The sequence below is a fragment of the Pleurodeles waltl genome, chromosome 7 (assembly GCF_031143425.1).
Source record: "Pleurodeles waltl isolate 20211129_DDA chromosome 7, aPleWal1.hap1.20221129, whole genome shotgun sequence".
Classification (NCBI taxonomy): domain Eukaryota; kingdom Metazoa; phylum Chordata; class Amphibia; order Caudata; family Salamandridae; genus Pleurodeles; species Pleurodeles waltl.
In genome coordinates this window covers 73417799-73441917 of record NC_090446.1, presented here as the reverse complement: position 1 = coordinate 73441917, position 24119 = coordinate 73417799, and the positions used below count along the sequence as shown (strand labels likewise).

At 44.6% G+C, this 24119-nt stretch overlaps 1 protein-coding gene across 1 annotated transcript in view; it reads left to right on the top strand.

Moving 5' to 3' along the window:
• Positions 1-755: 755 nt before the first annotated feature.
• LOC138303665 (epidermal differentiation-specific protein-like) overlaps positions 756-24119 on the top strand; it is a 30239-nt gene continuing 6875 nt past the window's right edge. The window contains exons 1-4 of the mRNA XM_069242974.1: positions 756-776; positions 4711-4812; positions 18507-18558; positions 20293-20387. The gene's annotated coding sequence lies outside the window, so the exon portion shown is untranslated. The remainder of the gene's footprint in view (positions 777-4710; positions 4813-18506; positions 18559-20292; positions 20388-24119) is intronic.

Here is a 24119-nt window from a genome sequence, read left to right as displayed (position 1 = left end):
CTATTCATTGGCCCCAGTCTTCCCTGTCCTTTTTAGTTGGGATCACCTCTTTGCTTGCTGGGATACCTCAGACTCACACCATCTAACATTACTGACTAAGCTTCGCCTCTGTGAAGCACATCCCCCCTAAAAACAGTGGATTTCCCAGCCTCCTTATTTAAATTTATTGCATCTGTATGAACTCTTCATAGGGTGGCACACACATCTGCTACATTTTAGCCAGTGTCCCACATCTGCCAGGTTCTAAATCAACCTCTATGTGTCATCCAAACTTAAATTTCCAACTATTACAACACTCAGTTGCTACCCAACTGGGTTCTCGTTTTAGAAATACTAAAACATACATGCATGCATACATGCATATATATTAGTCCAATATGAGGGCATATAGCAACACCACCTGAGTAGTGGTGAGCAGGTCAGTCATTTCACATATTACTTGGAACAACCTGCAACAGTTGTCAGCATTAGTCTGTGTAGTTACAGGTGAAAGGAATGTTACCCTACCAGTTCCTGCTCAGCCACGTCCAGCAAGTTTTCACCACCTTCATTCAACAAAAAGTGCATTGTCTGCAACTGTGCCCGAGGGTTTAAGTGCAATTATGTCTTTACCAATGAAATAGACATTTTTCAAGAATTTCCAGAGACCTGTGCACTCAAGAGGTGGGATGATTGAAGAGAGAGTGTATTGCCCAGAGGGGCTGGGAGGGATTTGATCCAGTCTTATATAACCCGGCTGCCTGACAGGTAAATGTGAGGAGTGAAAGTCATCTCTGGTGAGTACCGAATATGTTTGATTGCAGTATGATTTACTAACTATGAAATTCTCAGAGGGGGATATTTTACAGTAGAAATTAGAGTGCAAATAGATTCCAAATGTCGTTGCTTTGGTGATTCTCAGGCCCTGTGCATGCATCAGCCCTCTTACTCACACACACCTTGCACACATCACATCCATATACGAGACACATACACTTTAAATAAATAGGTAAGCACCAACAACTCAGGAATGCCCATAAACATGCTCACACTTTACACAAAAATGCATACACATGCAAAAACGTACACAGATCCATAAAGACACATTAATTATGTAAACACAAACACGTGTACCCACATACATCACAATGGTATATACGCAAACACAAACAAACCTACATCTACACACCTTGCCCTTGAAAGCAGAACCACTTTGTATAATCACGCTATGGGGGCAGGGCACAAGTGTATTGAACCTGGGAAAAAACAACACGAGCCAGGATTATAGCAAGTACAAAGAACAATATTCAGGCTATGAATCTAATCAAGCTACACCACCTACCACAGTCTGCAGAACAGAGACTGGGTCCTTGGGCAGAAGTAGCCCAGCCATTCTTTAACATGTTGACTTTTGTGAGCCAGCAAGATAGAATAATGGGCATAGAAACCGTGGATGACATAGGTGACTGATGCACATCAATCCTGCACAGTGGCGGTTCGCGGGGCGCAGAAAGGGTGGGGTGGCCCGAGGAGGGGGGGATAAAATGTAAATTTTTTTTTTTTTTAAACGTACCTCCTCACCATTCTGCCGCTCCGCTCCTCCATCTTCTTCTTGGTGCAGGCACTTGCTCTCAGCCGGCCCTGCGGCCAATCCTGACGCTGCTCAGAGCAGTGTCAGGATTGGCTGGGAACACCCAGCCATGGCGCTCCCAGGCAGACTAGGAGCCTGTGGAGGCTCTCTCCAGCCCTACTGGAGAGAGCCCTGTGGCCATGTGTGTTTGGCTGCCCCGAGATGGCCGGCCAAACATACATGCACAGAGAGGGGGAGTGATGTGCAGTCCCCCTCAGTGGACGTCACCCCTGTGACCCAGCCGCTTTCAAAGAAATTGATAATAAACATAGTTTATTAATGTTTTCTTTGAAAGGTTGTGCAGCTGCCACTGCTGGTTGCGGGGTGGCGGGGTGCGGGGGGGTGACCCTCCTCCGCCCTTATGGAGGAGCCACCCCTGATCCTGCATAACGTGGAGTAACACACACATGCATTTCCAAGCACGAATATGCAATTTATCACTGCTCAACATGAAAAAAAGACGTGAGCACGTTACTTCTGTGTAATTCATTCTCTGCAATTAACCTCAGTAGATTGTGGCATTGTGTTATTAGGAAGCAGCAGTAACAATCCCAATGTTTGCGGATCTGTTCTGTCTGTCGGAGGCACACAGGTGATGCGTGTGCATGTGAGCAAAGGAACGTCTTCTTTTAATTTTGTTCTCCATCACCTACTTACCCAAAGTCAACTGCTGAATCTAATAAGACCTAAAATTGTGTCCACTTTTCTTTAAAACTACTCTGAGAAAGACATTTTGTTGCTGCGATGCATGCTTTTTGTAAAGCACTGCAAGCCACCAACGAAGCTTCAAGCCACTTTTGGTTTAGGTACGAAATGGATCTATGTGAGTAGGGTAACAGTAATCCTAAACCACCATATCCCAACAATTCTAATCAAACACCAAGGTCTTTGAGCAGTGGTTCTTAACCTTTTGTCTTCTGTGAAGCCCCACTTTATCATTAGTGAAATCCGGGGACTCCACTTAATAATTATTGCAATCCGGGGAGCCCCACTCAGTCATCACTGGAAGCTGGGGAACAAGGCCTAAGCATTTTTGATAATTTGAACTGCAAAACAATACACAAAAAATACAGAAGCAAGAATTCATCAAACATGACACAAATAATGAAATATTTCATTTAATTGACAAATATAAAACATCAAATCATAATTTTAATGGGAGGTTTGGAGATTTTTCAAATTCCATTGAGGCCGCCATCGTTCATAATATATTAGGTGCAAACCAATCGGAAGATTCTAACTTAATTTTAAGCCTCCATTTTAAAATTCCTTCGCGTTTACAGAACGTTTTAGCATTTTCAACTTTCCATTTTACTTCTTTATTGAAATACACTTTAATTAATCTGTTAACCTTATTTAATTTTCGAAGCAGTCCCGGACCCCCTGAGTAGGCTTCACGGACACCATCGCCTTTCACTGATCAAAAGTAGCTCTCGCTACAGAAAATGTTGCAGACCCCTTTGTTTTAAGGGTCAAAGATCCCAATGAGAGGGGTTATGCAAATGTTGAACAGGATGTGCGACAAAACTGAACCTAGCTGGACTCCGCAGATGATTATAGCAGATCTGGAGAGGAACGGGCTCGATTTGACCTTAGTCCAGTTTAGGAGGAAGGAGGAACACTATGGTAGTGCAATTCCATTGATGCTGGCTGAGAGATTCAACGCACTGGACAGTGCATGATGGTTAACGGTACTAAATGCAACTGAGAGGCCCAGAAGGAGAAAAGCACAGGGTATACCTTAACATAGCGAGTTGATAAGCGCTTCCTTAATATTTAGAAGCCTGGATTCTGTGGCCCTCTGAGATTTAAAGCTTGATATAAAGTTGATGACAAAACAATAAATCTGTAGCAGGTCTCTTTCTTACAAGTACTAACAAAAGGTGCCTCTAGGATGCCTAGAGGATGTATTTACTAAGTGATGTTTTTTACAAATATGTTAAGCACTTTCATTAATTTATATCTGTTATATAATGCTTTAAAATTATCCATAGTACAGCAACTCAGCAGTCCACATTTCAGAAAAAACAAGAACACACAAACTTTTGAAAATCTCTGAGAAGCTTGTAGAGATAAATAATGCTTTTAATTTAGTATGGCCTTTCGTACTTTGTATGGCCTCAGGATCATGCTAAAATCAATTGCCATTTTAGTGTGCTATGATATGCAAGCACAGGCGTCCACAAACGCAGACCTCTTGTAGTAGCACAATATAGCCAGACCTGTTGACTTTTCCAATCTTTGTCCTACTTATCTCTTTAAAAAAGCGTTAGTTTGATGACACCTTCAGACATTTGTAGGCAATGTGAATGAGGTCTTTTTGATTACTTACTGTCTGCCTCCACATCAGGAAGCGACTATAGGCAACAAGCAAATATGTTTGCAACAGTCAGAAACTTCGGCTGTGTCCCACCCTTGTTGTCACCTTACACCAAGAATAACCAACATCAGACAACTACATTCAAAGTATGAGGCAAGATCACTGTATGGGGTAGAGGTCATGAGGTGGCTGCAGCAAGAGTCACACCACATTTATGTCAGTCATGGCCTCATCATTCCCCATCTTTAGCTCACAATGAGGTTCTTGTTTACTTGTTTATCTTGAGGGATTCATCAGTTGCACTTTGTTTCATGTGACTGCATCCAGTAAGTGAGCACACCAGGCTATATTGCCACTTGTCACACTGCACAAGTTAGAGATGACTGATTCTGTGGCCACTGACTAAACTGGTGCTTGAATACACCTTACCCATTTATTCACCTACGCTTCAGTGCTCGGACATAGGGATGTGTACAATGCACAATGGTGGGCTCTAGGGCTTGATGTTGGACCGCGGCTTTTGCAGGACACCACAAACTTATAAAATCTCATTTTTGCAACATGTACCACAAATGCTCCATAGTGCTTTCACGTGCACGTATGGTCAGTTACACTAGTCTCAATGCAATAGATATTTTACTGCCCACTCATAAATATTCTACACCTGGCAGCAGGTCCTGGTGCAGCTGGCCAGAAGCTGTTGGTTTTCCTTAATGCACTTCAACAAACTACATTAAATTCATTGATTCAGGTGTGTCTTGTTTTTGGCTTCTTCTTCTAGATCTAGTGAGAAGTGTTTTGTTGTCCACTACAAGTGTTGTTAAGAGTCAGAAGGAGGCCTTCAGAAACCAACTAAGGTGTTGGGATATCACTTTGTGGAGAGGTAAGTGTGAAAGTTTTCTTATTAGAAAGGACATGCTCAAAGAAGGGTGGGTATAAAAGGCCCAGTGGTTTCAGTGGCGGTTCCTTCACTCTGATGGAGGAGCATCTTCCTCCTGCCCGCAGAGCCAAACAGCGGGCAAAATAAAATGATAATAAAACAGTTTTTTAATCATTTTATTTGTCAGCAATAGCTGAGTCTTGGGGTGGGGCCATGCAGCATGGAGGAGGAGTGGTGGGCACTGTTTTCAGTGCGCATGTCGATTTGGCTGGCCGTTTTAGGACCGCCAAACCAACATGTGCACTGACATCTCTCCAACCCTAGCTGCATTGCTGGGGGGAGAACAACAGCAGGCACAGGCTCCCAGACCCAGATGGAGCACAAAACCAGCCCACTCCACCCATACCTGATGCTGCTCCCATAGGTATTGCCACGATGACAGCAGCATCTGGATTGGCCGCAGGGGAGTCTGCAAACATTAGACTGTGCCCAAAGGAGCAGAAGAGTGCTGAGCAGAAGGAAAACAGCCATTACAACGCCATCATTACCATTAACACGCAGACATTACCAAGCATATACCTTTACCACACATGCCTCTACCACACATGCCTTTACAATGAATAAACCTTTACCAAGACTTGCTTTTTCATCTAATTTTGTTGTAAAGGCATGACTGGTAAAGGCATATAAGTGGTAAAGGTTTTAAAGGTAAATATTTTTTTTAAAATTTTGTAAAGTCATGAATGGTAAAGGTGCTTGCGTGGTACAGGTTCTGCATATCAGTACAGGTAAGTATTTATTGCCTTAAGTCTTTTATACATATATATATATATATATATATATATATATATATACATATAGGGTTTTAGAGCTTTGGGTGGGTACAGGTGTTTGGGTTGTAGGGACATTTCTAAGGTTTAGGCTGAATATAGGTTTTTGGGTGGTAAAGGCATTTTTAGGTTTTAGGGTAGAAATGGTTTTTTGGGTGGTAAGGGCATTTTTAGGTTTTAGGGTGGGTATGAGATTTAGGGTGGGTGTGGGTTTTGGGGTAGTAAGGGCATTTTTATGGTGGGTAGGGTTTTTGGGTGGTAAGGGCATTTTTAGATTTTAGGGTGGTATGGGTTTTTAAGTGTAACAACATTTTTAGGTTTTATGGTGGGTATGGGTTTTTGGGTGGTAAGGTTTTTTTTTAGGTTTTAGGGTGAGTATGTTTTTTTTGGGTGGTAAGGGTTTTTTAGGTTTTAGGGTGGGTATGGGTTTTTGGGTTGTAAAGGGTAGTGTTAGGTTTTTTGGTAGGTATGGATTTTAGCATGTGTATATATATATATATATATATACACACACACACACACACACACACACATATATATATATATATATATATATATATATATATATATATATATATATATATATATATATATATAGGATATTCTCCCCCTTTACTTTTTACCACACACATGACTTTACCAATCATGCCTATACAACACAAATTTCGTGGTAGGACATATGTGGTAAAGGCATATGTGTAGTTAAAACTTTTGTTGTAAACGCATGCGTGGTAATGACCATGCGCTGTAGTGACCGTGTTGTAAATGCGTGTGTGGTAAATGCATGAGTGGTTCCATCATACAACCTGATCAGAAAAGCGGCACGTAAGTTCTTTTTTCTTTTTTGCTTCTGACCCCCTCTCCTGTGCTGCCCCACTACTTTGCCGTGACACCAGCACCTACTGCCTTGTTTCCATGTGGGGTCTGCCAGATCTTAAGTGAGAGGACATTGATGTACTGAAGGAATATCCATTGGTTTTGAGTGCTTTGTCACAGTATGTTTTTTTTTGTGTGCCAAGGGCATTGTTTTCTGCTTGGTGTTGCATGTATGGGCAGCCTAGTAGCTGCATAGCTTTGCTTCATATTGTGAATGAACTAACCAGGAGAAAAGCATTCAGCACTGATATTACAGTGCTTTCCCCATTTATGCATTTTGGATGCCTAGCGCTACTGTACCTGATGTTACAGCATATTCTAGGCTCAAAAGCATGCTCTAGGCTCTTTTCCTGGGCCCAGACTATAGGGATGCAAACTGGTAGGAGTTCTGTGTAAGTTGAAGGCTAGGAATCTGCGCTGTCAGTTCCCAGGTCTTTCTATTGCCACCATGTCCACACCCACACCAAGTCAACTGAACATCACTTTTTGCCCACTTTCATATTGCAGTGACATTGTATTGCTGCTAGACTTAATTTTTACACACAGCTATTCTTCCATTTAAAATTTACAAATGACTGACCGCTACACAATCAGTCCACTCACAAGTGCAAGTACCACAAGCACCTCAAGAAAGCCCTGGAACATTCATGGTTTCCAGGGTTGACCCACGGCTAAACCTGATTGATCAAAATTAAGCAACGCACTTCAGCGTGGGCCTGATTCACAAAGGTAGACTTAGACCTAAGTTTAGACCTCCAAGTTTGGACTTTTGGTCTACATTTAGACCACAAGTCTGAAATTAGACCAAAAGTGTAACTTTACTCGTAATAGAGTTACACTTTTGGTCTAAAAGATAGCCTTTTGGTCTAAGTTTAGACTTTTGGTCTCAACTTAGACTTTTGGTCTCAACTTAAACTTTTGGTCTGAGTTAACCTTTGTAAATCTGGCACAATGTGTTTTAGAATGTCCCACACATTCAGCCTCTCTCTATCTGCACCACATTATCCGAAGAGAGGAGGCAGTGGTGGCTGAGGTGCCATTAAACTGAATTGCTGCTCTGACTGGAATTCCTTTATTACACTGGCAACGATTTAGAAGGCAAAGTGTCACCTCAACAGGCCAGGCATAAAAGATCTGCAGATGCGGACAAGGAGTGACATCCACTTACTGAGATGGAAGAAAACTGATTACTGCTGAAAAGATCATTCGAGATCGTATGAATGTTTTTCCTACATCTTTTTTCAACAGTCTGTGAGTATTTTAAATGAGCATGTTATCTATAAACAACCTTTCATGATCTTTCAGCAATATTACTGGTTCCTTCAACACCATACAACCTATTGAACAGTCACATGTGCCTCACCTAAGGGCATATTTACAAGGCCCTTGCGGCACATTTACACCACTTATGTGGTGCTCCGGAGGTGCAGTGTGTGGCCCATATTTACAAGGCCAAACAATGGCACCCTGCGTGGCTTTTTTAATGGCCTTGTAAATATGGAGTAAGAAGATGCCTTACTCTGTGTGAAAGGGGCATTCTATGGGCGTTCCATGGTTGTTACGGTGGGGGTTCTCATGCAGCACTCATGGATTTTGCTGCAGTCTCAGATTTACAAGGATTTATAAAACTGAGAATGTGTCAAAAGCCAACGCCACCCCAGGGGAGGCGTAAAAGTGGCTCAACAAGGAGAAATACCTTTATTTATCCTCGTTTTTTGCTCTTTCCGTGTGTGATGCATTCTGCAGCACACAGAGAGGGGGGAAAACTCCATCAATGATTGTTTCTGTGCAGGAAGGTGTCTCTTCCTGCACAAACACAATCATTTGTTTAACGCAGGCATCCTTGCACTATGGTGGAAGAGTGCCTGCATTGGCACTAGCCAGTCAATTGTGCACCAGCACTGTGGAAACCACAGGGATGCACCATATTGCTGTGCAATTATTTTGTAAATATGCCCCCTTGTGTACTGGGCCTTGCATGTGTTTCTGGTCCCCTAATACAGATATGGCACACTTTCCCTGTTTGCACCATGGTACACCTTTAACTAGGTGTGCCAAATGCAAACATGAAAAGTGTGCCCTATCATGTAAAATGTGCTGCTCTCTTGGCAACCCCAAACTTGTGCTGCCCATAGAGCAGGGCATTATAGAGAAATATGGAGCAGCTGTTTAAAATCTGTTCTGGGTTTCTCTGTGCAACCCGCTTGCACTTATAAGAACGATTAGGGATCCCCTTGCAAGTGGGTGCAACGAATGACCCGTTTGCAAGGGTGTGTCTGGGGGGTTAATGGGAACCCCTTTCATATCTCTAGAGGTCTGCCTTTAGGAGGAGCACTGAAGGTGTGGCACCTTTTTATGGCGCACTTTCAGTGGGCCTCCTAAGGGCATGTTTGCCTTTATGCCTGCATCAGTAATAGGGCGCAAGAGATGAGGGACAGAGATTTCTCAACACCCTCTTGAGATATCGCTGGCGCTACATGTGCACCAGTGCTATCTGTATTACCAAAAGGGATGCACAAGTGTTTGCGGCCTTTTCTGTAATACCAAAGAGCTCTGAGGATACACAAAGCAGACGCAAACGCCTGTTGCACAGCTGGGGCACTTCAGTAATACGGCCTGTGGTGCTAATGCGCAATGACTCAGTTAGAACCAGCTGCCCCTGCGCTTCCATCCTGCTTTTCTTCAAGTGGTTTAAACTTTGTCAGCGCTCAAGGAAATTATTTACATATTTCCCCTACTCCTTTAATGACCTTTAATAAGAAGAGTCAACACTCTCTTTTGATCATTTTTATGTCTCGGTTCTGCGTATATACTGTTGTGGGCTTCAGCCTGCCCACAGGCCTCCCATTGGCTGGTACCATCGTTGCTCCATTTCTCTACCTTCGCATTTAGTAGGGGGATGTTTACGTCATGCCTTTTCTGAAGTTTAAAACTCTCTCCGTGTGCACCTCCTAAGTTCTTCGTACCAATGCGCACGACCATTTTAGTGCATTGTTTCTGCACTACTTTTTCCTTTGAGAGCGCATTTCATGAGTGCCGGTTACGGTGTACTTTTCTCCCTATGTTTTTCTTGGAGAACGATCTACACGAGTCATCCTTGATTCATTTTCCCCGTTTTTCTAATTAATGCTTCATTTAGAAAAAAACATAGTACGGAGGGTGACATAAAACCTGTGCTGGCCTGTACTGGCTATGGTTCACTGTGGTTACCCAAGATATGCTCAGTTCTGAGCCTCAGCCATAACGTACTTCAATTTACAGTGCCTAAACCCTTGTGCCGAGGGATGCAAAACGGCTGTATCTGGGCAGCCACATTATGTTTTAATTCTGGGATTCTGGCTGAATATTTTAAAAATGATTGCATTCTGGGAGCGGAAGTCTTGTTGGGTGCAATTGAACCAATAAGTCTAGCACATCTGACAAAAATGATTTGTTAAAAAAAAAAAAGGATTCCTGAGCAGCAGACAGCAAACAGTTTGCCCCCGGTACTTATGCCTTCCCACGGCCGACCTTTAGCGTGTGCAAACTGGCCCCATGCCCTCGGACCAGGATCATTGAAAAGTGTGTTTAAACAGCATTTCTGAAGGCTGCTGGCCCCACAGTGCTTTTGTTGTTAATATTTTTAGGGATGAGTGCACGCAAGCGCTCTGGCCCCTGTTGTAATCTCTCTGTGGGCTTTTAACCACGCCCATGTTTTGCCCATCAGTTTGGTTGGCTCATGGGCTTGCCTTTTAAAAGTCACTTGATTTCATCAGTGAAAGGCATGCATACGTCATGCCTTTTCCAGTTTTAAGCCCTCCTTGACAGCACCGGTAAACTATTGAAAACATATGAGGTTCTATGTTTTCTGTATGGTTTCTGGACTACTTTTTATTTTTCTTTCCTACGCAGCGCAATCTTGCTGGGCAGTAGTCAAATTCTTTCCATGTCATTGACCTTGTTACATGGATAATTCTACTTTTGCTGGTTACATGGATAATTCTACTTTTGCCGGTTATATGGATGATTGCACTTTTGCCCATACATTCCACTGCAAACAAAGTCCTATTTTCTTTTCTGTGTCTCCTTCACGATCATGGTGACCATCGGCTTGCATTTGTGAAACTGTTTTACTTTTCATTATCAGTTTATGTAGCAATAAAAGTCCGGTTAGGAGTTTAAAACCCTAACAGCTCTAACTCGAGCAAATGCGAGACCCATTGCAAATGCTTGTTTCCTTTCTTGGTGGTCATTAATCTTGGCCCTGTCGCCTTCCTCCTACTCCTCCCAACATCTTGATACATAGGCAATTAAACAAGCCAAGAGGGAGCGGGTGCCCTATTTAGTTTCACATGGGGTGTTTCTTTAGCAAAGGCCAACTCTCCCCCTCCCCAGCACATTTCCCGTCTATCTAGGTAAGTGCCCTTATTGTTTCCTTGACCGACTGCCAGCTTTAGGCTTACCACATACAACCTGCAGTAGTCATCAGCTGCCATTACCTATTGTATCCTGGGATGTGGCCTAGTACGGGTGTATCCCGCCACCCATGGATCTCCTGCAATAAACCACAGCTGTGCAGGGAGCTGCCGGGAGGCCAAGCTTTGTGTGTCCTGGTCTTTGTAACCAAGTGGAGTGGGCTGCCCCCATACAAGGAAGGAGCAGCAGGCGAGCAGGTAGTAAATGCATAAAAAGAAAATATTGCAACCCTGGTGGGAGCTGCTTATGGTGGCCCAGCTTTCCTGCAAATAATGCTAGTATGTTATCATGACGCCTTTGCTGTGCCAGCTTATTTTTGCAGCTTTGAACCCTTGTGATGTGCTAGATTCTCTGTGGTGCTCGTTTTATCGGCTCCAGGCAGCTAAAGGGTGAATCCATCTTTCAAGGTTGCAGATATTTCACCTGTAGCTTTCATACTAGAGCTCTAAAACTTCAGCCCCGAATGTGAAAGTGGTTTATCCAGCCTAAGCTTCTTTCTTTGCATTTGCAACTTGTCGTCCTTTATATCAGTCATTTTACTCATTTTCTTCCTTCTGCACATGGATGTCATTACAATATGTTTCTCGGTACTAAGTCAATGGTTCACTGGTACATTGGTACAATGTTTACAACATCATGGATAGAAAATCCATTTTTGAAATAGCACATGCCAGAGATATACTTACAGATATATATTACATTCATTTGATAGTTACACTATTGTGCTTATTTTGATATTTATATATTGGACTTCTCGTTAGTTCCCTGGAATAACATTTTGTGCTATGCAGTGGAAGATGGTTATATTGAGCAATACCTGAGGAGCAGGCTTGTCGATTCTTCAGAGAATATTAACTTTTCATTTTTCAAATTCTCTGGAATTCTGTGCTAAAACGTGGCAAGTCCTTTCTTCAGTGCCTAAATTCAACCCTGCCCAAATGTGCCTTTCAGGTTTTGAGGCCATAGACTCCAAAGCAGTGTGATATGTGTCAATCCATTAACTGGGGTGGCTATTGTCCCACCCTTATCTGCCTGTTAATTCTGCAAAGCAAGGGCCTGAATCACAAAGTTAAACTTAGACCAAAAGTCAAAGTTTAGATGAAAGGTCTAAGGTTAGACCTGAAGTCTAGTCTTACTAATAGAAAAGTTAGACCTTTGGTCTAAGTTTAGACTTTTGGTCTAAAAGTAGACCAAAAGTCTAACTTTATTACGAGTAAAGTTAGACTTTAGGTCTAAAATCAGACTTTTGGTCTAAGTTTACCTTTGTGAATCGGGCTCCCAGACTTTATCTCTAACTGATGAATGCAACAAAAATGACGACATCAGAACATGTCATTTCAGCTAATGCATGACTGCTGTACCTAGATTTACAGTAAGTGGCCACACATGATTCTTTGGACACAAATTGCTGCAGTTCGCAGGTGCATTTAAGTCATTAAGTCAATGTAAAACTAGTCAAAGTAACACTTGGTCTTGGTTTATTTTTTTGGGCAGCCTCTGGCTCGGATAACAGGGCTTCTATCCACACCGATAAGTCACTCATCTGATAAGGGTGCATGTATTTCAACAAACCACATAATTCCACTCAACAGCAAAATTACACAGCACACCGCATACACCCAATCCACACCAAAGAATTCCAAACCATGCCACAAAAAACAGCACACCCCATAATTAAACTCAACTACACACCACTCCCAACCGAAGATACTGATCCACATAATTACACTCAATGACACACAATCCCACTCCATATAACCGCAGTACACTCAATATCACTTAATTGGTATCCACCTATTTCCAATGCACACCATGCCACATAATTCCATCAAACACAACTCCACTAAACACCAAACAATTCCACGCTGCACAATTCCACAACAAACAATTCCAATCCAACCCACATAATTCCACACCACATACATCCACTCCACTCCATAAAACATAGCTAAAATACATTGCAATTGACAATGCCTAAAGCTCTCGGATTGCAGAGACCAATTGGCACTGCCTGTGATTGCTTTCTATTTGGTTGCCTTAGTTTCTGTTGCAACATCGCCACCTAATCGGGACATATTTAATTCTTTATTCAAGTTTTACTCAGCCTACTTCAGTGATCTGCACACTTTGGCAGGTTGTTTAAAAAACAACATACAAAATAACTAGAGTTGAGTTCTACAAATTATTATTGTTTTTCAGTAATTTGCGTTCTTGTGCACATCATTCACTGTACTCTAAGCATGCTTTAACCAGGTCGCCTACCACACACACTGTGGAATCCCTTGAATGTGCATGCATTGTCAGTCTTATGGCACTAAAGTAAGGGCGGCTCCTCCACCATGACGGAGGAGAGTCACCCCCCGCCAGCAGCAGCAGCTGCAACTGCAGCAGCTGCAACTGCAAAACCTTTACAAGAAAACAATAGTAAACTATGTTTATTATCTTTTTCTTGAAAAAGGGGCGAGGCCACCGGCTGTGACGAGCAAGGAAGGGGAGAGCACGACACGTGCACTAGGCTCTCTCCAAACTAGCAACGCAGACACTGTATAATAAACCTTAGAAGCATATTTCATTATTGTTTTATTTTTCATCTGCTGTCACAGTCAGAAGCATGTTCAGGGAGGGTCAGGGCTGGGCCAGTGGAGGGGGGAGAGGGGAAGGGGAGTGGAGTGCACTAAGTGTGCATGTGTGTTTGACCAGCCATCTCAGACCAGCCAAACAAACATGCGCTTAGGTTTCTCCAACCCGGCTCTGCTACACAGCCAGGTTGGAGAAACTGCACAGGCTCCAGTGGGCAGTCTGGGCAGCAGACCAAGCTCCTCAGATTATTCCTGGTGCTGCTCTCATGCTAGGTTTTATCATGAGAGCAGCGCCAGGGTTGCTGGGGAGCCTGTGCTGGTGTCCCAGGGAACGCTGAGGCACCAGAAGAGAAGAGGAGCGAGGCGACAGCATTGGGAACTGTAAGTTTAAAAAAAAAATGTTATTATTATTTATTTCCCTCATCCACGTCAACACCCCCCCCTTCACCCCCCCCGCGCTTGAGATTTGCGACAGTCTCCACTGGTTTTCTATCTAGTCAGGCTAGCTGGCTGATGTTTTAGCAAAAATTTCCTTTTTGATTGGATTTTATATTTTAAGGATGCAAAACATGACCCCACTCTGCTTTTCTTTAGTTTACATCGAGAACCACCCAGGAAGTGTTCAAAGCAAAAAAAAGAAGCATTTCCGAACTATGCAAGAGCATGCTGTTTGACCCTAGACGCCTAAAGAAAATGGTCACTTTTATTGCATTTTCTGGGTGCAGAAGGGCAGAGGTGTTGGAGCATCTACCTAACCTATCTCGGGATAAAGAAAGAGGATTAAATGAATTTAAGATGTGTATAAAAACTTAAATACACTATGTACTTAATATAAGTACCATTTTGCAAAGTTATTAATTAAGAAAAAGAAGACAAGAAGAGTCAGTGTATTACGTAACAGCTCTTTGGAAACTGGCAAGCAGCTGTAAATTCAGAGAATAAAGGACGAAGTGGTCAAAGAAATATATGATGAGGTTGTTTTGCAACTAGTGTGCAAAGTTGATGATCATCCTGATTTTGTGTGTGTTCTGCCCTGAACAAGAGCACAAGTATTCCAGCCATCACTTTTTGTAATCTTTAGTGTGTCGCCCTAAGTGGGACCAATATGCCTAGTGGTGGGTCACTTGCACACTGTGTCACTGGAGCCAAGCTATACCTGATTACCCTTAATTAGGGCAAAACCAGTCCTGAGCTGCTTGTGTTCCAGGTCAGGAAAGACTTGGCCTGGCAATTCAGGATGGACTGTTCCCTCTGGAGCATTGTCAAGACTAATTTGTTTATGGCTGGGCTCAAACTGAGATGGCAGGGTTTGCAAAATAATGATGGACTGGGATGCAACCCTGAGTAATTACCAGTGGCTGAGATTAAACCACACATTCCATCGATCACTTTTTGTATACTTTATTGACTGGTAGGGAAGGCCAAAGAGGCAGAGAGAAAGATGTTCTTTAGGTTACCTGGGCCTATGAAAGACCTTATTGAGTTCTTCAATTTGCTGGGGGAGAGGCAGGGATTTTAATCTGACCTCAGAGGGCAGCATGGAGAGGCAGAGGTAGCACAAGTGACCAAGGAGGACAGAGGAGGAAAGAGTCATGGGTAGCAGATGGACCATAGCTGTCAGATTGGGAAGAAAGTAGCAGCAAATTGACATCAAATGGTGGGGGGTTAGGGGAAGCATAACAGACCATGGATAGCAAGGAGAAGGGGTCAGGGGCTGCATAAGACTACAGTGGGGAGCGAGGGGGACAGGGGGTAAAAAGCTAACTTTGGAGCTCAGCAGAGAGAGAAGGGGCAGCACACGGACAATGGAGGGCAGGGGCTTTAAATCTTAAGTCTGATTGCAGCAGGGACAGTCAGAGGCAGCACAGGGAACCAGCAGGGTACTAGGGAAGGAGTCAGAGTAGCTCATGGACCACAGTGAACAGGCTGGGGAACTAGCAGAAGCAAACAGACCTCAGAGGACAGGCGGGAGGGAAAGTGGCAGCACCTGGAACACAGAGGACAAGCTGGGAGGCCTGGGAGAGCAAGCTGACCTCAAAGGGCAGCAGGGAGGGGGAAAGGCAGCACAACATACCATGGAAGACAGTCAGGGAGTCCAGGAGTGGCAGGTTGAACAAAGGGCCAAGCACAGATGGGTGGGGCATTACAATGGACCATGGAAGTTGGGAGGAAGGTGTCATGTGCAGCACCCGGACAGACAGTCTGGGGGCCAGGTTAACTAAGCTGACCTCAGAGTGCAGCAGCGAGGAGGCGGGAGCAGCACAATGGACCACGCAGGGCAAGCAGGAGATGGCAGCACATGGACCATGGAGGGCAAGCCAATGAGCCTGAGGCAGCAAGGTGACCTCAGAGGACAGCAGGGAGTGGCAAAAGCTGCACAACAGACTATAGAGGGTGGGCAGAAGGGGGCAGGGTAGCACAGAGACCACAGTGGTCAGTCTGAGCGTCAGAGGCAACAAGCTGAAGTGCGCTGTCAGAGGGAAGGATAGAGGCAGCACAATGGACCACTTAAGGTGGGCAGAAGGGGGCTGCAGCAGCACAGAGAGCACAGAGCACAGACTTGGGTGCCAGAGGCACAAGCTGACCTCAGAAGCAAGTGTAGCACAACAAGGCACGGAGGGCAGGCGGGAGAGGGCATGGCAATGCATAGACCATGGAGGGCAGTCTGGGGGACAAGAGGCACCAAGCTGACATCAGTGAGCAGCAGGAAAAGGAACGGGTAGCACAACGGGCCACAGAGGGAAGGCAGGAGCAGGGTATGAGCAGCATTCAGATCACAGAAGTCAATCTAGGAGGCCAAGGACATCCAGTTGACATCCGACGGCAGCAGGGAGGGAAAGGTACCTCACTAATGACCATAGATGGAAGGGGGTGGGGACAGAACATGGACCAAAGAGGGCAGGCCAGGGGAGGGCCAGAGGCAGGCAGCTGACTTCAGGGGGGAACAGGGAGGAGCAGGAGCAGCACAACGGACCATGCAGGGAAGATGGGAGGGGGCTGGGGCAGCACACTGACCACATAGAGGAGACGTGGGTTCAGGGACAGCTTGCTGACATGGTACGGTAGTAGGGAGGGGCAGGGGCAGCACATCAGACTACACCGGTTTGAGCAGGTTGGAAGGGGCAGGACAGTACACAGACATTGAAGGCAGGTAGAAAGGCCAGAGGCAGCAAGCTGACCTCAGAGGGCAGCGATAGGGGTGGGGGCAATACCATAGACAAACATGGGCATTTGTATTGGAACAGGAAGTGCATTCAGACCACAGTGGGCAAGCCAGGGGCAGCAAGATGACCTACGAGGGCAGTATGGGGGGGCAGGGGCAGCACATCAGACCACGAATTGAAGCTGGGAGGGGTCATAAGCAGCACAGAGATTAAAGAGGGTGGGCCGGGGGCGCAGGGACTGCAAGCCGATCTATGACAGCAGCAAGGAGGGGCAGGGAAACAGACTGCAGAGGGCAGTCGGGAGGTAGTAGGGCAGCACACAGACCACAAAGGGCAGGTTGGGGACCGGAGGCAGCAAGTTGACCTTGGATGAAAGTAGGGAGGAGCAGAGGCACATGGACAATGGAGGGCAGAAGGGGGTCTGAAACAACAAACTGTCCTAGTTAGGCAGCCTCAAAGGGCAGGCGCTGGATATCATAATTAAGGAGACAGCTGGAAATGGCCAGTGGTAGCACACAGACCACAGAGAGCAGGCTAGCAGGACCAGAGGGAGGAAGATGAGCTGGAACGGCAACAGAGAGGGGCAGGGCAGCACAGCTGACCGCAGAGGGCTGGTGGAGGGGGTCAGGGGCAGCATACACCCAACAGAGGGCAAGGCCATGGGTCATGTGCGGCAATCTGACCTCAGAGGGCAGAAGGAAGGTGTTGAGGCAGCCAACAGACCATGGAGGGCAGGATGGAGGTGGCAGCAGCAGCACATGGTCCAGGGCGGGCAGACCTGGGGGCAAGGTGCAGCAAGCTCTGCTTGGAGGGAAGCAGGGAGTGAATTCACAATGTACAATATATTATAGGTGGAGTGGCGCTAGCAACAAACATAGCACAGAGAGAAGGTCTGGGGTACGGGCCAGCAGGCTGACTTCAGAAAGCTGACAAGAGGGGCAGGGGCTGCACATGGGCCACAGACGGCAGGTTGGGGGACCGGGGCAGCAACCTGACTTCAGAGGGGCAAGGGCAACAGAATGGATCATGGAAGACAATTGGGAGGGAGAACAAGCAGCACACTGAGCACAGAGGTCAGTTGGGGGAGCCAGGGACAGCAAACTGTCCTTGAAGGGCAGCAGGGAATGCCAGGGACAGCACAATGGACCATGAAGAGCATGCGGAAGGGAGAAGGGGAAGCGCACAGACCACAGAGGGAATGCCGGGGGCGAAAGATTATCAAGCTGACCTTGTAGGGCAGTAGGGAAAGCCGGGAACCCCATCACAGACCACAGAGGGCAGGTAGGAGGGTCAGCACACCAGACCACAGAAAGCAAGCCAGATTTGCAGGCGCTGCAATCTGACCTCAAAGGGCCACAGAGAGCAAGCCATTGTGGCAGGGGCTGCAAGAGTGGGAGGTGCACGGGCAGCAGAAAGGATCACGCAGAGCAGGTATGAGTGGTGGCAGCACAAAGGACCACGGAGGGTTGTTAGGAGGGGTAGTGGAGCACATGGACCACTGAGAGCAGGTGGGAGTGGAAGAAGCAGTAAACTGTCAAAGAAGGGTAGATGTAAATGACAGGGGGAGCAAGCTGGGAACATTCAGCAGGTGTGAGGAGCTGGGGAAGCAGACCTTATGGCCAACTGGCAGTACGCAGGACATAGGCTGAGCTCAGTAGCTATTGGCCACTTGTTGTGGGTTTGGCAAAGGGCTAACACATGGGTGGGCACTGAACACCATGCCAAGACAGGAGGTTGTATGCACAAGTGAAAATTAACAAGTGGTAACTTTTCACTTGTATATTCTGTTCTAGGAGGCGCCACACTCTGGAGGCACCACACCCTGTTTTGAGTTGCTGGAGACATGTAAGTCTACACCATGTAGTAAATTTACACTCAGAAATGGTGAATAGCAAAACATTTGAAACTTACTTTTAGGTGTAGTAGCAACTTTACTCATGGGTAAATCTACATATATTTGTAAATATATCTTTGAAAACATGGCTGTGGTTCTGTAATTGTTGTTGTGAGTACTTAAAGGCTGCATGTTTACCGCTTTCTGGCATTTTGGGCCACTGCATCAATGTCTATTGTCTTTTCTGTTATTTACATATAGAGCAAAAAAACATTAATGAGAAGTTGCTTGTAGGGAAACTTTCAACATTATATGTTGCATAATGCACAAACTCTGTGTACACACTCACTAATTTACACATGTACACAGATACACACACACAACACACACAAACAAACAGACTAGCAAATGCATAGGTACACAGGGCATATCTCGACCCAAGCATTGGGAGTGGAAGGCTTATTCTTGAAACAGTGGGCTTAACAGCAGCAGGTCCATCTTCAGAAATCGGGTCAGCGTAACTTGCATAATTCAAGCAGAATTACACAAGAATTCTAGAACATTACACTTGAAGTTGTGTTTAGTGCTATTTTTTAGTACAAAAATGCCCCCTCGCATCTAAAATGGAAGCAAGGATGCATTTTGAGTTTAAAAACAGCTCTAATTGCAACAGAACAAGAATAGTAGGCACGAACAGCCACTCTCGCGAGCAGACGCTCTTGCTTGTGAAATGTGCTCTTGCACTAGGATTTTCCCCCCAAATTCCTCTGAATTATGTGAGCAGGGGTCAATGCATAATTGTCAGTAACTCCACCATCAAGGGTAATGTGGAATTACCAAAATGACTTGGAATAGTCCGGCGTAATCTAAATTCTGACTAGGCCTACTTCAGAATACTTCCGGGATGTAAGTCAAAAATACTCCTGGAACTTACATTGTGATACAAAGTTGAATGTGCAGTTCCTAATTTTTTAGAAAATGTGTACAAATTAATGTCAAATTAATCCAAAATGGTGTATTTTCAGTCCTATATATCAACTCAGATTGGTCTCGCGGGAATACATATTTTAAGAAAGACGAATGGGAAAGTTTGTAAACCAAACGTTAAAGATACTTACACCAGGCTAAATCTGCCTTGTTTATTGTGTGACCATCTCTTTGGAGGGTCACATGCACTCAAAATCAAAAAACTGTTGAGGAGATGAGGAGGAAAAGAGATGGTGGACAAATAAAAGTCCTTGTGCTTCTAATTTTTGTAGGAAGGGGAGCAAACCCACATGCACTTCGGCATTCCTTGTATTTATATGTTTTATGTTTATATGCATAATATGTATTTATATTTATATGTGTGGTAGGAGAAGCTAGGGAATATGGTCAAATAATAACATGTGAACCTTTTCAGGAGCACAGTGCTGATTTTTAGTCCTACATTTGGATGGAGTGAACCTTCTGTTTAGCAAACATTCAATCCGCCAAAGGGATGTTGATAGGCACTTTATTTAATTGACATTTGAATGATGGAACCTTGAGAGCAGCTTAAAGTTCCTTAGGTGTCAGAATTCAACATCTGAACAGAGTTGTTATTGTGACCCAGAATGAAGAGACATTGTAAAGATTTTTGTGGCCCCGGGCAAGACATGATTTCGGACTCTTTGTCTGAAACAACTTTTGAGTTTTCTACCTATTTTCAACTAATCCAAACCTTTGTGATGCCAAACAATATTAAATTATCTTCTACATTTCAGAAAGGAAGTCACTCAAAAACCGTCCAACGCTCAAGCTGGTTGTTGTCCACCAGTCAGAAAGCTCCAGAAGAAGACTTGAGCGACCACTGACAAAGGTATTTAATTTTGTGCGTGGATTAAGATTTGTTTTGACTTGTAACAACAATATTTTACAAGGAATTCAGTGTCTAGCCAGCCTGCTCTGACAATTTTAGGAAGAACACACAAATGGTGACCTCATGGATATTTAGTGGTCTAGTGCATAATATTAAAATAAAACCTAAGCACACAGCACTAGAAATTGCGGATTTGTTAACATATATTCATAACCACAAATACATCTCTCCTCACTACTTGTGTTAACTTTAAATCACTGCTTCACCATTCCACTGGGTGAAAGGTGATAATTGTTTTCTTATTTATCTTCTGGTGACTTGACCATCTTCTCCCCTTTCCATTTGTACAAACCTCTGGCTTGACAGATACCTTACTGCAGTGGTTCCCACCCTTTTGATTCCTGTAGACCCCCACTTTAACAATAATGGAACCCAGGGACCCCCACTGAATCATCATTACTGGAAGCTGGGGACCTAATTTGTCAATATTTGTTAATATTGTTTAATTTTCTAGGCTCTCGTGGACCCCCTGAGAAGGCTTTGTGGACCCCCAGGGGTCCCCGGACCACAGGTTGGGAACCACTGCCTTACTGAGTACTAGGGTCAAGACTGATTTGCATATGGCTGGGTCCAAACTGGAATGGCATGGCATGCAAAAAAACTGATGGATTGAACCCAGATCTGTGAACATTTGATTTGTTCTGCATCCGTCCATCAACTGTTCTTTTTGCGCACCTTACTGAGTACTAGCAAAGGGAGGGCCTGGAGACAGGAGAAGGACTGAAAGGCAAAGGGTACAGGGAGGGAGAGGTGGCACAGAAAGACTTAGGAGGTATAAAGAGAGACTTAAGGTAAAGATAGAAAGATGAGGTAGCCTGAAAGAAAGATTCCAAGAGACAGAAAGAACAAATGATAGATAGAGATTGAGAGAAACAGAGATAACTAATGTTTCAGAGTGCGGTAGAGAGGTAGACAGAGCTACAGTTAGGCAGAAGGGTGATAAAAGAGCGAGAGAGAGACAATATAGAAAGAAGAGGAACTAGTTGGCAGGAAGAGAATTTTGAGGTAGTGTGAGAAACTTAAATACGAAGAGGTATTGAAAGATAAATCAAGTAAATGTTGCTGTGAGGAAGAGAGGAGGTGCACAAAAAGAGGTAAAACAATGCCATAGGTGAAACAGAGAAAGAGAGGTGGGGTTGATAGAGAAGAAGAGTAAGATGTGGGTGAGGTAGACAGATAATTGTGATATACAGCCAGAGATGGAGACCAGGGGCGGCTCCTCCATTAGGGCAGATGAGCATCGCCCCCCCGCCAGCAGCTGCAAACCTTTTACCAAAAAAACAGTAATAAACTATGTTTACTATTGTTTTTGGTTAAAGGGGTGGGGCTACAGGCTGTGACTAGCACTGAGGAGGAGTGCACAGCACTCCTCCTCAGTGCGCATGTATGTTTGGCCGGCAGTCTCGGGCTAAACACACGTGCGCAGTAGGCTCTCTCCAGACCAGCAACACAGTTGCTGGACTGGAGAGAGCATGCACAGGCTCCCAGTCTGCCTGGGAGCACCCTGGCTGGACACTCCCAGCCAATCCAGCTTTGAGCAGCATCAGGATTGGGCGCAGGGCAGGCTGGGAGCCTGGGTCTGCAGCAAAGGAGCGGATGAAGCGGTGCAGTGGCGGCGGCGACGACGGTAAGTGTTTTTAATTTAATCTCCCCCTGCGCGTCGTGACTCCCCTTCTGCATGCTATGAGCTGTGACTGATAGAGACATGGATGAGGTAGAGATACGTGTAAAGAAGGAGTTAGAGACATTTAGGTTAGGTAGAAGGTGTGAGTTCAAACAAATAAAGAGGTAGAGAGATGAGTGTGAGAGAGATTTAATGACAGATAAATAGTTATCAGTAAAGAAATAATAGTGAAAAGGGAATGCGATACTGAGAGAGGTACGGTAGAAGGAAAGAGGTTGATAGAAGGTGGAATGGTGAGCTAGTAAACAAAAGGTGAGGTGAAATTCAGGCGCTATGTAGTATGAGAGAGTGGTTGAAAGACAAATGAAAAAGTGAGAAAGAGGGTGGTGAGATAGAGAGAGACCTGACAGAGGGTTAAAGAGAAGAAAGGTATAGCGGTATGAAAAGACATATAGCAAGATGAGGTAAAGAGCGTTAAAAGGATGAGAGAAAGGAGAAGTACATTGAAAAGATATATTGGGCCAGATGTACAAGAAACTGGTGCATCAGTACTGATGCACCAGTTTTCTTGCATCACCGCAAGACACCATTTGTGTGCTGTATTTATAATACGGTGCACCATGCACAGAATCCTTGACCCTATTGTGGCGCTTTGCTCTACAAGCATCAAAATTGTTGATGCTAGTGAAGCAAAGTGCAAGAAGGCCCATAGGTTAATATGGGTGTGTCATTTGAATGTCTGTTCTCAACAGGCATTAAAAATGATGCCAAAAATGGTGCAGTGAAATCTTTTTGGTTTTACTGGATGATTTTTGCAGGTCTCCTAACTCCAGAATGTCCCCGTTGCATACATTATGCCTCACACAGCCACAATGTGGCACAAGGGGTCGCAGAGTGGCTCAATGCATGCATTGCCCCACTTTGTAAATATGGCGTGGTGAAAATTGCCTTCTTGAGCCACATTACCGTAAAACAAAGGGACGCACTGTGGTGCAAGGAAAGGCTAGGGCCTTGTAAATCTTACCCATAGTGAGGGGAGATAGGAACAGAGCACAGAGGTTTAGAGTGAAGGGTAAGAGGGACAGAGTTGAGTTCGAAATTGAGAGTTAGATTAAAAAAATGGTACAGAACCAGAAGCAAAATCATGAGGGAGGTAAAGAGCATAGATGTATACTGATAGCGAGGTGAGGTAGAGGAAGTTGACATAGAGTGTGGGTATCTATTCTAAGATGTAGCAGTAAGTGGAGAGATAGTCAAAGGGAGATGGTGTGAGGAAGGAGACAGACATGATACAGTCTACAAGCTGAAAGTTTGAGGGTTAATTTCGGGCATGCCAGGCATGCACAGTAGGACACTCAGGAGAGGCCCAGTGAATTGCAGCCCCAGTACAGCTGCCTATTAACAGAGGAAACACAATGAAATGTTTAAGTATACCACTCCCAGTTATTGGTGTTCTGAAGCCCAATCCCTAGAGGTAAATGTTAGTACATCAAACATGCCGAAACTTAATGAGTTAAAAATGTCAAGTGAAGGACATTTTAACATGATTTTTTCAGAGGGCACGCCCACCCCAGCAGTGAAATTCTCTCTTTCTTATACTAATTTCAAAACCACATTCTACTGATTTTATTGTTAAACATTTGGAGGAAAATCCTTCCATTTCTACCTCAGGATTTGTGCTCTGCCCTCATACAGGTCACTGTATCACATATGCCAATAGACCCAATTCAGACAGCAGACTATAGAGTTTTAAAGCCCAAACTGGCATTCTTTTAGCTCTTCCCGTGAAAATTGCCTCAGCTTCGATGTAAATCAATAGGGAAAAAGTGCCTCCGATTTTGATTTCCAGTTTCCAAACGATGAGCTGTGGGCTTTACACTGGATTACTGTAACAAAATCTACTTGAGAGAGTCAGGTGCATGATTTGTCACCTCTAGATGCTAGAGAAGTCTGCTTCTCCTTTCCTGTTAAATCTGCTTCATCAGACTCATATTTCCTCTCACTTGAAGTTGCACTGGCTTCCAGTAGGAAAGACAGCATGATGCAGA